Source organism: Hyperolius riggenbachi, chromosome 3 (assembly GCF_040937935.1).
Source record: "Hyperolius riggenbachi isolate aHypRig1 chromosome 3, aHypRig1.pri, whole genome shotgun sequence".
NCBI lineage: Eukaryota > Metazoa > Chordata > Amphibia > Anura > Hyperoliidae > Hyperolius > Hyperolius riggenbachi.
The window spans coordinates 65,636,869-65,652,759 of NC_090648.1; the positions used below are offsets into that span (position 1 = coordinate 65,636,869).

Here is a 15,891-nt window from a genome sequence, read left to right on the forward strand (position 1 = left end):
AAAGGGCAAAAACGCCCGTATTTTGAATGAGCCTTAATTTTACTTTTTGCTTAATGTTTCGCTGCAGTGGTCCTTTAAGAACATTTTTAGGCAACAATTATTTAATGCTGTACCTAGAATACCAAACTAAATTGTGGGGAGAAATATATATATATACATATATATATATATATATATATATATATATATATATATATACACATATATATATATATATATACATATATATATATATATATATACATATATATATATATACATATATATATATATACATATATATATATATATATATATATATATATATATCAAAGCTTATTGTCAAACGTCTATTAACTTCCATGCAAATTATAGTGGTGATATGAGCTTGCAAGAGACATAAACAAGCTGTATATACATGCAGAGCAACAAGCATGGCACGCAACTGGTTGCTCAATGCTCAGGATGACTAGTGGCAATCAGTGTGTATAATTAGGAACAGAGCAGCTCTGGATTGCCTGACCCGCAGCCGCCTCTCCAGGCGTGAAGGGGTCAATCTATTATGCAACACGCGGAATAGACAAAGGAGGCGGGAAGATCCTCCCGGAGGGCGTGGCCAGCGTGCAGCGAGGCGAGGTTTGGATGAATGAATCTGCGTGGTTCCCATGCTGAGGGGCGGAGAGCAGCTAGCTGGTGGGCGGGGGTTGTGGAGTTGTTGACGTGTTGCTGGAATAGAGAGAGACCAGCAGCTGCTGTATCTGCCCCTATGCAAGAGGGCATGGGGTCAGTGTCCAGCCTGGCAGCTGAGGGATCGCACAGCCGTGCCTGGGGTAAGAGATCTCAGCCTGATACCCCCCCCACCTGCCCTGCACAGCACATCCCTGCAAACTTACTGCACTACGACACTCACACACCCCAGCACTGTGCAAATGCAACACACATCAGCTGGGTCTCATAGCCTCACGTCCACAGGAAGCTTATATGCTTATATCTGCAACTATGCCTGCCAGCCATACATATACTGAACTTACTGGAGTCTTCTTAAAAGATAAACTTTAAAAGTTCTCAAAAGAATGGCACATTTTTACACAAATCCCGTTAATGGTACAACTTTAAGTGAATGATTATATGTTTGATAAGCTCATTCAGATTGAAAGAAAAGATTGTATTTATTTGATCTACATCACTGAAGATTTTAAGTTGCGATCCTATCTCCACCAGTTATGATCATATCCATGAAAAAAATTGCTAATTCCTACTTACTATTAAAGCGGAACTGCAGATACATTTTAAACACACCGTTTCACTTACCTGGGGCTTCTGCAAGCCCCCAGCAGCCGTCCTGTCCCGCGCCGGTCCTCCACCAGCCTCCTTTCTCCCGCCGCTAGCTACTTTTGGTTTCGACTGCTGGGAAACTGCGCCTGCGTGGCTCTGGCCACTCGTATGCTTTCTTCGCGTTCCAGTCTGCAATAGCGCTATTGCAGCGGGGAATGCAAAAAAAAGATACACTTGGCAGGGCTGTGCTGGCCTCGACGTACAAGTCGAGGAACTGAGAAGCAGCGGGAGAACGGAACATCGTGGAGGACCGGCACGGGACAGGATAGCTGTTGGGGGCTTGCAGAAGCCCCAGGTAAGTGAAAGGGTGTGTTTAAAATGTATCTGCAGTTCCGCTTTAAGGAGAGGGAAGGCTCTGGATCCTATACAGCCTTCCTGTTCCTCTCCTGATCCCCTCGTTCTCCCACTGGCTCCTCCGTTTAAATATCCCACCACGGGAGGCTTCGGAAGTCTGCTCCTGAAGGCAGGCGGCTCTGTATTGCCCACAAGCCAGTGCGAGCGAGGGTGCTCGCGCGTGCGCAGTATGACGCAACCTGGCTTTTGGAGCATGAGTGCTGCCGAAGACAGCGCACGCGCTAGTGCAAGAGAGTGCGCTCGAGCATGCGCAGTATGGAGCGGCCCGTCTTCTGGAGCCCGAGTGCTCCCAAAGACTTCCAAAGTGGAAGAGAGCAGTCTCTGACTGATCGGTCAGAGACTACCGGGGGAGCCAGCGCAGGAACCGTGAGAGGAACAGGAGGGCGCTATAGGACCCAGAGCCTTCTCTCTCCTTAGGTAAGTATCTGTTGTTTTTTGACTTTCGCTTCAGACTTCCTTTTAATTAGAGATGGATGGGAGAAAAGTATTATAACTTCCAATCCGATCGCATTTATCTAACAGCTCTTTCGATTCTCCGCTGAAAATTGTATCGTTAATTTGCACCTACAAACAATTCTTTGAGGGCTCGTTAACACTAAGGGGGTTTTTGCCCTTTTTTCAGGCGCAGGCGATTTTCAAAATCACCCTAAAACCGCTTGTGCAGTGATTCCCTATGAGAGAGTTCACATCTGAGTGGTTCGTTTCCAATCTGCTCAGCAAAGCGCTGCCTGTACCATTTTTGAGACGATTTTGTTTCAATGGAAGGTATAGGAAGAACGCAAATGCTCACAAAATCCCTCTGTGCAGCGATTGCGTGAGCATTTTTAAGAATAAAGAGTTCACTTCCTGACTTGCGTCAGGGAGTGAATTACAAAACCGCTCTTTTACCAGAAACGCAGCGCCGGGAGGGGGGGAAAAGCGCACAAAAACGCAAAACGCTTGCGTTTGCGGTTTCAATTTTAGGTGTGAATGAGGCTCCAATGATTTACAATAATTTCTTTGATTCATTTACATCTGAGTTTTCTGATCGCTCACAACTGGTCAGCGTGGTTTTGCATACATGAAATCACTTCATTGAATAGAAAGTGTCAAGGATTGCCATGTTTATGTTAGATGCACACGATACAATTTTCTGACAGATTTACTGTCAGATCGATTATTTCCAACAGGCCCGATCTGATTTCCGATTGATTTTCCGTTCACTTCTAAGGAAAATCGCAAATCAGACCTGTTAGAAATAATCGTTCTTACAGTAAATCTGTCAGCAAATTGTATCATGTGTACCTAGCATAATGTGTCTGGCCATTATTTGCATTCTCTGCCAACCTCAACCCATCAGGGCAACTGCTGTACCCCCTCACAGCTTGGCTGAAGCAACCAGGTTGCCCTGATGGGTTGAGGTTGGCAGAGATTGTGAATACCGGCCAGACACATTACAATGACAAGTGGACTTTCACCTCATTTACCCATTGATAAGGATCTGCTATACATACATATGAGGCAGACATATGATAATCCTCTCTGATGTTCATCTGAGGCAACTTTCTAATCTCAGCTTTTTATTATTCTCTTTAAAGTGGACCTGAACTCTTGCACAGAACAGAAGGAGAACAGAGAAATCCACCCTGTATGTATTTAGATTTTAGAGCATACACATCAAACTCCGGCCCGTGGGCCAAATCTGGCCCTCAGAGCCATTCAATTTGGCCCCAAGTGGTTTCCACACTTTGCATTATGTTTGGTCCACTCTAGACCACCAGGAAAGCTATATTGGAATTGGAGCCCTAGAACATCAGGAAAGCCATATGGGGGAGGTAGGGGGAAAGCACTAAACACTAGGGAACTGTATAGGGAAGGGGGGGGGGGGTCACTAGACACCAGTGAACTGTATAGGGGAGGAAGGAGGACCACTAGACACAAGGGAACTTTTCTAAAGGAGGAAGGTGGCCAGTGGACATTGAGGTTGACCCGCGACTAGGTCCCAGTGTTCAATTTAGGCCCACTTTGTATTTGAGTTTAACACTCCTGATTTAGAGAGTTTAGCCTGTATAATTCCCCCCTCATTTGTGTCTAATCACAAGTTGTAATTTGATCTCTCCCCTGTGTCACCTGACTGCCATGGCAGAGATGGCAGATAAACTCATTTGAAAGCATAGGCTGTTAATATGTCTGCTTCCGTGAATCTGGAAGTAGAAGAAATGCTGATTTATTTCAGGATTTGTATCAGCTGTAAGAAATAAATGTTTTTTCTTTGAAGGTTATTATGCTGTTGCGTATCTTTTAGAGCAGAGAGGAGGTCTGAGTTCAGATCTGCTTTTAAATGAAGCCGACCTGAACTCAGAACTTCCTCTCTGCTCTAAAAGATGCGCAACAGCATAATTCCCTTTTAAAGAAATAAAAAGAATACAATTTCTTTGTTACAGCCGATGCAAATCCTGCAATAAATTTGCAGTGTGTTTACGTTCTGCTTTCATAGAATATTGTTAACATCCTTTGTTTACCAATTACCTGCTCTGCTGTGGCAGTCAACTGACACAGCTGCGTTATCAAATTACAACTTGCGATTAGACACAGATGAGGGGAAATTAGACAGGCTAAACTCTCTAAATATATACAGGGTGCATTTCTCTGTTTTACTTCTGTCCTGCGCAAGAGTTCAGGTCCACTTTAAAACCGTCATGGCAGAAAGTAGGAAGTGCTTAGCCCCCTCCTCCTTACACACTCCACATGTGATTTGGTACCCACCGTCTTTGGATCAGGCCATTTCACTTCACTACATGAGCAGACAGCATATCTGAATGGCCCTTGAGAGGCTTAATCTTTGCTAAACCATCACCCATGAATGTTTATCACCCTATACTCTTAAGGTGGCCACACACCATGCAATTTTTTAAATATCTGTTCAATTTAAGAATTGCAATCAATTTTTCTGACTGATTGTAACATTTCAAAAATATGACCAATGTACCACACACCTATGTTCAATTTTTCCCCCAATTATGATAAAAATGATTGGAAACTCTAACAAAATTGCTAGGGTGTGTATATTAATAAATTGACAATCCAACACACACCATACAATCTTTAGGAAGATTGCAGAAAAATATCTGGCAATCCGGATCGATTAAAATCGAAGAAAACGGGAAATCCGATCGGATTTTTCAGTCGAATGAAAAAAAAGCTTTCTATTTTTTTGGGAGATACGATCGTTTTTATCGAATTACTGTAAAATCGGATCATTTTATTGTATCGTGTGTGGCCACCTTTAGGCTACATACACACTTGCGATAAAAGTATTTGGAACATGAAAGATCACAGACCAATTTTACCCCCTTCCATGTAGTATGAGAGCCATGCCTACACAGTCTATTCTATGGAGCTGCACTCCCCATCAGATAGAAATCTTTGCAAGATGCTGCACACAAAGATGCTGCACACATGCAACAGATCAGTATCTGCAAAAGATCTGTTCCTGCAAAAGATCCGTCCCTGCAAAATGCATTCATAGTCTATGAGATCTGCAGATCCTCATACACACCTTGTTTAACAGACATTCATCTGCAGATCAGATCCACCAGGATGGATCTACTGATCTGCAGATGATTGTCTGATCTGCAGATGAATATCTGTCAAACAAGGTGTGTACGAGGATCTGCAGATCTCATAGACTATGAATGCAATTTGCAGGAATGGATTTTTGGCAGGAACAGATCTTTTGCAGACACTGATCTTTTGTGTCTGTACAGCATCTGTGTGTGCAGCATCTTGCAAAGATTTCTATCTGATGGAAAGTTCAGCTCCATAGAAAAGACTGTGTAGGTATGGCTCTCATACTACATGGAATGGGGTGAAATTGGTCTGTGATCTTTCATTTTCCAAAGACTTTTATCTCAAGTGTAGTAGTAGCAGTAGGGTATTGTAAGAAGTTTTAAATGGTAGCATCCTGATTTAAAACTTCTTGCTTTTATCTCAAGTGTGTATGTAGCCTTAGAATGTGGAATACCTTGTGGAATGGTCTTGGAGACAGTCCAGGGTGGTTCAGTATTGTTGACTATATGATCTTGGAAATATGTATATATGCTGTATGCCTCTGAGGAAGTGACAGTTTGTGGTCACGAAATATGCGTCAGGCTGTGCTTGAATATTATTCACTTGAAAAATTGGCTACTTGTTTTATATGCGCCTCTCCTTCTGTAGGGTTTTTTATGTGAGTTATTAAGTTATGTTTTATATTGTGGAAGCCTATGCAACTGAAACCCTCGTTTGATTGTAGTCGTTTATGTATAGATTTGTGTCTGATCCAACACAAATCTATATATTAATACCAACAGCACACAACTATGTAAGCTGTTTGTGTAAAGAGTAGGAAGGTCCTCTGTTTCCAAACTCCCTCCCATTTTATGTGACCTCCGACAGCTTTAAATGTGCATGACTGTAAGCAGGAGAAAGAAATGGAGAGTAGGGATAATCTCTAATAGTTTCCGAAGTTATTTTTGCATTAAAATTTAGATTTGCACCTGACAGGAATCTTCACAGATACACATTTTCACAAAAATGAGAACTTTTTTTCAAAATGAGTTTTCTCTTGCGCAGGGAGTATTCTCATTGGTTCACTGAGTGTCGGACCAATGAGAATCCTCCCTGGTGGAGGAAGAATTACTATTGGTCTGTTGCAATTCAGTTGGGTGCCCCATGCTTCTCCTGGGACTCTGATCTATATACCAGCACTTTTCCCTTGCAGTAGACCCAAGCCGCGGTGCCAACAGTAGCGATGGACCGGAATGTCAGCGGCAGACTAAATGCGGTGCTTAATGTAAATACTGCGACAGGGACACAGTTATATGCTCAGGATATGCTGTGAACACGCCATTGCGCATGGGGCATAGTGTGGACCCAGCCTGAGGGCCCATTCACACTTAAAAGCCCAAAACGGTAGCTCTTAGCGCAGGTGATTTTACCACAATTAGCGCGGTAAAATCACTGTATACTCTTGTGATTCAGAGCGATGGCGATCAGCGCTTTTATAAGCACTTTATCCCAATCGCTCCTGAATCGCGGCATAATGCTGCAGGGAACACGTTTTTGCAATTGCCGCTAATCGCGAAACACCCGCGATTTTTGTGTGTGCATATGTGGGTGTTTTGCAGGCCCATATTTACATCCGAGAAGCCTGTAGGCACAGATGTCCTGGCACTCTAGACTTCCCCCTCCATAGAACTAAAAAACCCCGCTGAACTGCACCGCAAGTGTACTGCCCCAGCTGTCAATTCTCCCTTTCTTAGGTAGCTAAAGGTGTCCATTAGCATTAGGTAGCCAGAGGTAACCTCATTTACACCATCATCAGGACTCTGCATAGGGAAGGAGGGAGGGAGGCACTAGGGGAGAGGAGTGAGCCGCCTTTCCATTATCAGGTGCCTGTAGGCACATGCCTACAGTGCCTTATGGTAAATCTGAACCCCGTGTTTTGTATAAAGTTTTCGCTCACAAGCCAGGTATAGACACATTATTACCAGGCCAGGGAGACATGACTGTGCAGACACACTAAACTCTCATAATAAACCCTTCCTATGATTGTTATGAGCGGTGTAGAGACACTTTATTACAAAACAAAAAACTGTTTATGTTCAGCCTGGGTATTTATAAGTTTAAATTTTGACCTAGAAATCCAGAAGAGTTAAAACAATAAATGCAGACCAATTATAACTTAATTAGCACATTAATAGCAACTGCCACGTCACGGCTATTCTATTCAGGCCTCCTTCGTTTTAAAATCCGCAGTGCTCATTTAGGTGTTAAAGGGGCACTATGGCCAAAAATTAAAAATGTAAAATATGTCCAAACTTAGATAAATAAGTACTTTTTTTTTCCATAGTAAAATGAGCCATAAATTACTTTTCTCCTATGTTGCTGTCATTTTCAGTAAGTACCGTATATACTCGCATATAAGCCGACCCCCCAACTTTTACCTGAAAAACCAGGGGAAAATGATTGACCCCCATATAAGCCGGGGGTAGGAAATGCTGGCCGCCTTATTCCCCTAGTTTGTCCCAGTATAGCTAGTATAGTGCCCCAGTATAGCTAGTATAGTGTCCCAGTATAGCTAGTATAGTGCCCTAGTATAGTGCCCAGTATAGCTAGTATAGTGCTCAGTATAGCTAGTATGGTGCTCAGTATAGATAGTATAGTGCCCCAGTTTAGCTAGTATGGTGCTCAGTATAGATAGTATAGTGCCCCAGTTTAGCTAGTATGGTGCTCAGTATAGATAGTATAGTGCCCCAGTTTAGCTAGTATAGTGCTCAGTATAGATAGTATAGTGCACCAGTTTAGCTAGTATGGTGCTCAGTATAGATAGTATAGTGCCCCAGTTTAGCTAGTATGGTGCTCAGTATAGATAGTATAGTGCCCCAGTTTAGCTAGTATGGTGCTCAGTATAGATAGTATAGTGCCCCAGTTTAGCTAGTATGGTGCTCAGTATAGATAGTATAGTGCCCCAGTTTAGCTAGTATGGTGCTCAGTATAGATAGTATAGTGCCCCAGTTTAGCTAGTATGGTGCTCAGTATAGATAGTATAGTGCCCCAGTTTAGCTAGTATGGTGCTCAGTATAGATAGTATAGTGCCCCAGTTTAGCTAGTATGGTGCTCAGTATAGATAGTATAGTGCCCCAGTTTAGCTAGTATGGTGCTCAGTATAGATAGTATAGTGCCCTAGTTTAGCTAGTATGGTGCTCAGTATAGATAGTATAGTGCCTCAGTTTAGCTAGTATAGCGCTCAGTATAGATAGTATAGTGCCCCAGTTTAGCTAGTATGGTGCTCAGTATAGCGCTCAGTATAGCTAGTAAAGTGCCCAGTGTAGGTAGTATAGTCTGGTCCGCGGGTCCCCTCCGCTGGTCCCCCGCTCTCCCCACCCCCACCGCCGCTGCTATTACCTGCCCGCATCTTCTATTCTTCTCTCCGTTCTTGTAAACATTCACAGCAGCGCGCCCGGCGCTGCTACTGTGACGAGCGGCGAGCCAGGAAAGAGCGGTTCCCATAGTAACAGGAAGCCGCTCTCTTTCCTGCCTCCTGCCTCGTCACAGTAGCAGCGCCGGGCGCGCTGCTGTGAATGTTTACAAGCACGGAGAGAAGAATAGAAGATGCGGGCAGGTAATAGCAGCGGCGGCGGACGTGGGGGGAGCGGGGGACCAGCGGAGGGGGGGGACCCGCGGACCAACATGACTCGCATACAAGCCGACCCCCCAACTTTTGGCCCCCTTTTTGGGGGTCAAAAATTCGGCTTGTATGCGAGTATATACGGTAGTAGTAATCTGACAGAAGCGACAGGTTTTGGACTAGTCCATCTCTTTACAGGGGATTCTCAGCAAGGCTTTTATTCTTTATAAAAAATATTCCCTAAACAGGATTTAAACAATGATGCTGGCCAGCTTCCCTGCTCCCTACACAGTTTTTTTGGCAGTTGGACAGAGCAACTGCCATTCACTAAGTGTATGAGATTAAACAGGGCGCTCAGCAGTACAGTTCCACAATAAACATTCCTTTGTCCTTAAACTATAAATGTAAAGTGCATAAACATATAAAAATCCCATAACAGTTCGCGTATAACTGCTTCCAGGCTCTAAGTGCTTTTGAAAATAAATAAATCCCTGAGAATCCCCCATGAAGAGATGGACTAGTTCAAGGAACCTGTTGCTTCTGTCAGATTTCTACTACCTACTGTGACAGCAACATAGGAAAAAAAGTAATTTATGGCTCATTTTACTCTGGAAAAAAAACATACTTTTTTGTATATGCTTGCACATATTTAAAATTTTACAATTTTTCGCCATGGTGCCCATTTAAAATTACAATCTTCTTCCAGCCACTCGAAGTCATGTGTCCCTCGCCGCTGTTCTGGTCTTCTCCTGGGTCCCACCGGCAGCCCTGAAGCATCATCGGGTCTGCGTATTCTGCGCATGCGCGGGACTGTCAATATTAAGATGCCAGCCTTCCTACGCACGTGCACACTTCTTTGGCAGTTAAGCTTGGTACACACCATGCAATTTCCCGTCAGATAGATGGATCGATAGATCATTTCCGACAGGTCCGATCTGATTTCTGATCATTTTTCTGGTCGATTTCCTTAGAAGTGATCAGAAATTTGTTCAGGGTCTGTCGGAAATTATCTATCGACCCATCTATCTGATGGGAAATTGCATGGTATGTACCAAGCATTAGACTTAGCAACTGCTGTTCATGAAATGCTTTTGAAACAAAGAAAGCCCTGAGAATCCCACATGAAGAGATGGACTAGTCCAAAACCGGTCGTTTCCATCAGATTTTAACTGGTCACATTTTCGCTGTAGTGGTCCTTTAATTGTCTCCACAATTTTTTTTTATTTTTTTTCTTCCTCATCTGCCTTGGAATATTTGGCCAACTGCAACTTTAGTTCCGTTTAGTTCAGTGGGGAGCCTCCTGCTCACTCGCCCCTTTACATGGGATAGAACAGAGCAGAGTGTGAAGCAGAGGGTCTCTACAATGTTTTTTCTAAGACTTCACCTGAAACGATCACAGATGATGATGTTTTTGGCAACAGCATCTTTATGTTACTTTACATTGTAACTAATTTTTTGTACAGTTTAGCTGCTATGTCATAAGTGAATCCAGTATATCATACAGCTAATAATTACAGCTTGCACTGAGCCTGTAGTGTCAACACTCATCTGAAATATGAATAACAGTGTCTGTCTGTCTTCTGCATGCTTCCTGTGAACTGCTGATTAACCAGAGGTGCTGCTTTATTACTAAACAACCAACATGTGACTTATACAGGTATGATTGCCATCACACTAATGCTTCAGGTATTACAGATCTTTTAATAATATGATACATCAATCCGCATTGTACCTTCCTGACTTTCCTCACTCTTTCCAGTTCCCTATGAATTCTGTCATTTCTAAATACACTTTCACCCACCTGTACCCCTAAGGGCCCTTTTCCACTAGCGCGTTTGCGCTGGCTGAATCATAAAGTCGCAAACCGCTAGCGATTTTTACAATCGCTACGGTTTGCTTTTTAACATAGGAATCGCGGTAGGTCATTTCCACTACCGCGATTCGTTTTTTACAGGAACACGAACGCGCGGCGGAGCGATATTTGCCGCGATTTTGCTATGCAGTGCATAGCATAGCAAAATCGCGGCCGCAAACGTCGGGAAATCGCCGGTAATTTTTTTTGCTTTGCGATTCAGCAATCGCTAGCATTCAGCGTGAACGCTAGCGACTGTTAGTGGAAAAGGGCCCTAAGCCTGCCCAGATTGCATTTAAAGTGAACACAAGGTGAAAATAACTGATGAGATAAACAATTGCATTTATCCTCCTACTCCTAAAAATGACTTTTTTTTTTTTTTTATTTATTTTTTTATAGAAATCTCATGGTTTTATTTTATATTTAGAAAGTAGATTGAATGTTTTGTTGTCTCTGCTAAGTGGCAGCCTATTAAGCGTCCCTAAATAAAAATACATGAACTATTGACCTTTTCCCAGAACGTCATTTCGGACAGCACCCCTGGATGAGACTTGTCTCCCTCCCCACTGTGGACAGGAAACTGTTAAAAGAAGAATTTGCATAAGCAATAGGCAGCCACATATAAGATACTACACCTGCCACAGTACCTCAGTTTAGTTTCCTGTCCCGGACGGGATGCATGGGAGAGGTCTCCAGGAGTGCCATCCATGTCAGGCGGCAGGGGCAGCGTTTTCCAGGGCTCCAAGCAGCACTGTTCAGTGAACAGTCGGAGCCCTGCAGCGTGGAGGAGGCTTCTCCATTGGAGGCAGCAACTTTATGCGCGCAGGTGCGTGCATTGGAGAGAGTTCACTTCCGGTTGAACCGGAGGTAGTCACGCGCTGGCGTCCCGCGTGATCTGAAGTCTGAGCCGGGCGGCAGGGGCCGCGGCGGTGATTAGGAATCGGCATACAGCTGATTCCTTAAGGTAAGAAGCTGATTAAGCATATGTTTAGACGGCGGGGGCCGCATGCATAATTGGATCAGCTGCATCAAATCAGCAGCACAGGTATAAGTTTGTAGAGTCCATGATGCACTCTGGTTTGTGGCTGGGATCATGGAGGACGCCTCTGGGTCAGCTCCTGCACAATCTGCTGAATCTGCCCAGGATCCCTCTCTGGCAAGTAGATGTGATTATGTTTCTTCTGCTTGGCTGGATGTATGTTATGTATAGAGGGATTTGTCTAATGGCTGGCTATCGTTTATTATGTTTTTATACCCCAAAAGACATAAGACTGAGAAGGTTGAAAAGTCTGAAAAATCTTCTACTCAGTCCAGTCAGCATGGATTGGCAACTCTGAATGGAAATTGTGCCAGTATTGTACAGAGAAGGTCCACAGCAATAGGAAATTAAAGATTCTGCTATTTCTTCTACCGCCTCAGCTGCTTCAGATGGGCCTGGGACTAGTACTGCTATGGCTTATCTACCTGTTATAGCTAATCCATCATCTCCTATGTTGTCTGCACCTCTAACTATGCCTCCTGCTTCCAAGAGACATAGGCCTCTATTTATTGAGCATTCCTGCATGCGGTAATGCTCAAAACAGCTGACTTTACCCACCATTTAGTAAAGTGTGCATTCATAAAACCTGTGTCCGCATGAAAATTTATAATTCCTGAGCAGGTGCGGGAAATTAACACCTTGTGCGGAGATTATCACAACACAGGTCACTGAAGGTTAATTCATAAAAATTAAAGCAGGCAAACGTGAGCAGAGAAACCCTGGCTGTTTAGAGAGGCCGATAAGCCAGCCATAACAGGCAAGCTAATGGAGAGACAGACCTCCCAGGCAGCTGCAGTGAGAGCAGAACAAACTGCATCCCAGAATACCCAGGCTGTGTTTTTAACCCCTTGGGTACCTGTTTTCAGATAAATTTCACATCAGAAAGCCTGCATGTGTAACATTCTTGAAGTTCTTCTAAGCTGCAGCAATTAAATAGATTGTTTAAAAGAACTAGACAGATTCAGGGCAAGGAGAGGCAATTTAAACAAAAATGCACATGTAAAGGAATGCTGGGGCTGCCTCCTTTATAGTAACTCTCTCTGCACAGAGAAAATGTATCAAACTAGGAGGAAGATTTGAGTAAAACTGACCAAGGGCCTTTTTTTCATTACTCTGCGAGTTACGATTTGATTCTGATCACGAGGTACGTTAAACTAATGGAAACTGCAGCAGCAATTTCCATTAGTGCAATCTGATTGCGATGCGATTTGGACAAAGCACAATCGTCATCCTCCTGCATTGTATGCAATTGAGCTGTACTATAAGTATAGTAGCGCAATCGCATAGTGGAAATTGAAGTGCGATTGGGATCGCAAATGCGGTTGCGATCGCATTTCATAGTAGAAAAGAGCCCTAACCGCAATGTTTTTTCCTGAATTAATGAAAGACTTACTAATAGGTATTAAGTCTGAGCAGAAATCTTTGACACCTTTGGATCAAATGTATGAGAGTTTGGCGGATCCTCATTCTCGGCTTATTCCAGTCCATTCTACTCTTAAGATTAGGATTAAGGAGTGGGATAATCTAGGAAAAGTTTTTTTTGGCCCAGATCATTATCTAAATGTTGTTTTTCTCCTGAAGATCAGGGTTTTGGGGAACCCCGCCTAAATTAGATCCATATTTTTCAAGGGTATCAAACAAAACTGACCTATTTTTTTGAGGATTTCTGGGACATTTTGAATGATTTCCCTAAAGTTTGGAATGCTTCCAATTATCTAGTGGACGCTTCAGATGATACGGTTAAACTTATGGCCAGAACTACGGCATTAGTTAATTCAGCCAGAAGAGGTGTATGGGTAAAAACTTGGAATGATGACAATTCTTCAAAATCAAGTTATGTGGTGTACCTTGTGAAGGGGGTCTGCTGTTTGAGTCAGTTAGACAACCCTCTAGACAGAACGGCAGACACACATTAAAAAAAAAAAAAAAAAAAAAAAAAAGTATTCCTGTTAAAGGAATTCTATCGATTCACATATTTTCAATTGACACAGGAATTGTTTGGGAAGTGTTGCTAAGTACTGGTGTATACATTTTAGTAGCAACCTCTTTGTTTACTGTTATCAAAATGCTTTCAAACTTTACTGACAAAACTGACTCTGAGCCATGAGGAGAGGGGAAATTCCCCTCACACTTGATCAGATAACTCTGTGTAACTGTGTGTGACAGAGAGAACAGCTGCAGCTTCTGTGTCCTGTTTCGGACTGAAGTGTCTGTAGAGAGCAGAGGAAATGTAACTAATTGTTACAGCTTTTCATACTGTTTTTTGCTTTCAGAGTTTGTTTGATATTTGCTTTCTGTAGTCCGATATGCAACTCTGGCTGTGCATTGAAGTAGACACCCCTTCTGCAATTGATTTGTCCCAATATAGCTAATCCTACCCTCAGTAAATTACAGCTTTTGCCTCTGATATTTAACATGAAAGGTAGGAAAATGTTTACACAGCAACTTAGACATTATTTGTACATTGTCATTTTAGAACACTTGGGTATCGATAGTATTCCTTTAAGAAAGGACCTTTTCAAAGTAAACGGTCCTTTCGTCCCTCCTTCTAAGAATAAGTCAGATCCCTAGTCCTCTAAGGGCAGGAGATGGGCTCTCTACAAGTCACAGAAGCCTAAGGGCCTGTTCAGATTGCACACGTTTCCAGCTGCGTTTTGGAAACGCGTGCAGAAGGCCAACACGCACGACATCAGACAGTGCATAGAGTGCACTGTCTGATGTTCACACTGCATGCGTTCCGCACCTGTGCGGTCCGGGAACGCATGCTGCACGCAGATTTAGCAAAAACGCGCGGCTGTCCCATTCACTTTTCAGTGATGGGATCAGCCACGCAACGCATGCAAACGCGGATGGCGTGCGTTCGTACGCGTTGCGTTCCGCATGCGTGGCCGTCCGCGTTTGTAATGTGAACCGGCCCTAAGTCCAACTTCACTTTTACCAAGAAGTCGGATAAGCAATGACGCTAGTATTCCAGTGAGATGGAGAATTGCAAATTTCAAAACATGGCAACTACAGTGCACAAAATATTGGTTATTTAGGCTTCTTTCACAGTGGGACGTTACAGGCGCAGGTTAGAGCAGCTTGTAACGCAGCCCACAGCACAGTAATGAAAAATCAATGGGCTGTTCACAGTGCCCACGTTGTGTTACACTCTAACGCTGGACGTTTAAAGAAAGTGCATCATGCTGTGCGTTATACACGGTTTTAGCCGCATTAGACTGTTTGCATATGCTCAATAATGTGTGTTTTTTGTTTTTTCTTGCAGGAGAGGAGGGGAGAGTCCGCTGTTGTGGCCAGCCACATGACTAATTAATATGCACTGCAGTGTTAACTTCCTGGAGCGGCCGCTTATTGGCTGGCAGGACCACGTGATGCGGAGTTTTCCGATCACGTGCTCTCCACAGTCTTTTGCCGCATGCGCCGTTTTCGTCCGATAGTAAGCGTCAAAAAGTACGCATCACAGACCCATCAGGAGACGCATAACGTGGCTCTAAATAGCATCCAACTTCAAAGCTCACATGCGTTGCGTTGGGGGCACGTTATGTGACCTTAGCGTCGCATCTAACGCAACGTCTTAGTGGGAAAGAGCCTTTAAGGTGTTTTTTGTTGGAGGGATACAGAATAGAGTTCAGCCAGCCTCCTTTTAAGAGCTTTTGCATTACTCTCCGTTTGCAGGACCAAATAAACTTTTCAGCCCTACAATCGAAAGTCCTTTCCTTGTTTAGAAAAAAAAAGGGTAATTCGAGAAGTACCGAAATGTCAGAGGACAGGGATTCTATTGCCCTGTGTTTTGTCTAGTAAAGGAGCTACAGGGAAATTATCAGTTCATACTAAATTTAAAGAGTCTAAACCAGAAGGTAAAATACAGAAAATTCAGGATGGATTTGATCTATTATTCATCTCTTACAGAAGGACGATTTCCTAGCCTTTCTAGACTGAAAAGATGCGTATCTTCAATTACCGATACATCTGACTTCTCAATAATGCTTAAGGTTTGCCATCCAGATGGAGGAAGAGGTAAGAATGTATCAGTTTAATGCTTTGCCCTTCGGATTATCCTCAGCTCCATGGTTGTTTATGAAGGTAATGTCTGGGGTTCTAGCTACACTTAGACAGAGAAAGGTTAACATTTTGGGTTACCTTGATTTTCTGTTTTGGGGGACATCTCCCAATTCGGTAAGA

General features: G+C 43.3%; 1 protein-coding gene across 2 annotated transcripts in view; it reads left to right on the forward strand.

Moving 5' to 3' along the window:
• Window positions 1-694: 694 nt before the first annotated feature.
• LOC137562692 (TLC domain-containing protein 4-like) overlaps window positions 695-15,891 on the forward strand; it is a 57,465-nt gene continuing 42,268 nt past the window's right edge. Inside the window, exons 1-2 of one of the 2 annotated variants that reach the window (XM_068274281.1) lie at window positions 695-809; window positions 10,432-10,475. The gene's annotated coding sequence lies outside the window, so the exon portion shown is untranslated. The remainder of the gene's footprint in view (window positions 810-10,431; window positions 10,476-15,891) is intronic. The other variant, XM_068274280.1, reaches the window with a different exon arrangement.